At 39.4% G+C, this 913-nt stretch overlaps 1 non-coding gene across 1 annotated transcript; it reads right to left on the bottom strand.

Moving 5' to 3' along the window:
* Positions 1 to 269: 269 nt before the first annotated feature.
* Positions 270 to 376, bottom strand: LOC120576257 (small nucleolar RNA R71). Its single transcript, XR_005642333.1, has one exon. It is a non-coding gene; the product is annotated as a small nucleolar RNA R71 (small nucleolar RNA).
* Between the last annotated feature and the right edge of the window lie 537 nt (positions 377 to 913).

Here is a 913-nt window from a genome sequence, read left to right as displayed (position 1 = left end):
AAATAAAGCCTGCACTTATTTACCTGGTGCAGCAAAATCAATTTTTCGGATCACCCACTGAGGATCCGAATTTTCATGTTTCAACTTTTTTAAGACTCAGTGGAACTTTGAAGGCAAACCAAGAGGCCGTAAGGCTGCACCTCTTTCCTTTCTCTTTGAGGGATAGAGCTAGTGCTTGGTTTCATTCATTGCAAATTGGTTCTATCACTTCATGGAACCAAATGAGGAAGTCATTTCTTTCCCAATTCTTTCCCCATAGTAAAACTGCTCAATTGAGGAGTGAAATCACACAATTCACTCAAAAAGATGGTGAATCTCTTTACAATGCGTGGGAGCGTTTCAAAGAAATGCTTAGGCTTTGCCCCCATCATGGTTTTGAGAATTGGCTTCTTATCCACACTTTTTATAATGGTCTTTTGTTTTCCACAAAAATGAATGTTGATGCAGCTGCAGGTGGAGCTTTGATGAATAAAACTTACACAGGAGCCTATGATTTGATCGAGAATATGGCATACAACCACTATCAGTGGACAAGTGAGAGAGTTATCACTGAAGGTACTCCTCCACCCTCTAAAAAAGAGGAAGGTATGTGCCAGGTTTCTACCCTTGATCATCTATCTGCTAAGGTGGACACACTTCTTCAAAAATTTGATAAATTAACTGTAAGTGTCGTCACACCTGCTCTTGTCTCACCACCTTGTGAATTTTGTGGAATATTTGACCATACTGATGTTGAATGCCAACTAGGTAGTGTTGCTAAAAGCCCCGAGCAAAAATTTTATACCTTTGGACAACGAACAACACCACCCAATTGTGCAAACAACGAAAGAGTCCCTCAGAAATCCAGCTTGAGAATTTTACTAGAAAAATATGCTATGGAGCAATCCAAGCAATTTCAAGAACTTAAAAATCA

The sequence above is a fragment of the Medicago truncatula genome, chromosome 6 (assembly GCF_003473485.1).
Source record: "Medicago truncatula cultivar Jemalong A17 chromosome 6, MtrunA17r5.0-ANR, whole genome shotgun sequence".
Lineage (NCBI taxonomy): Eukaryota > Viridiplantae > Streptophyta > Magnoliopsida > Fabales > Fabaceae > Medicago > Medicago truncatula.
Note: the sequence above shows the minus strand (reverse complement) of the source record. Positions and strands in the feature narration are given on the sequence as shown.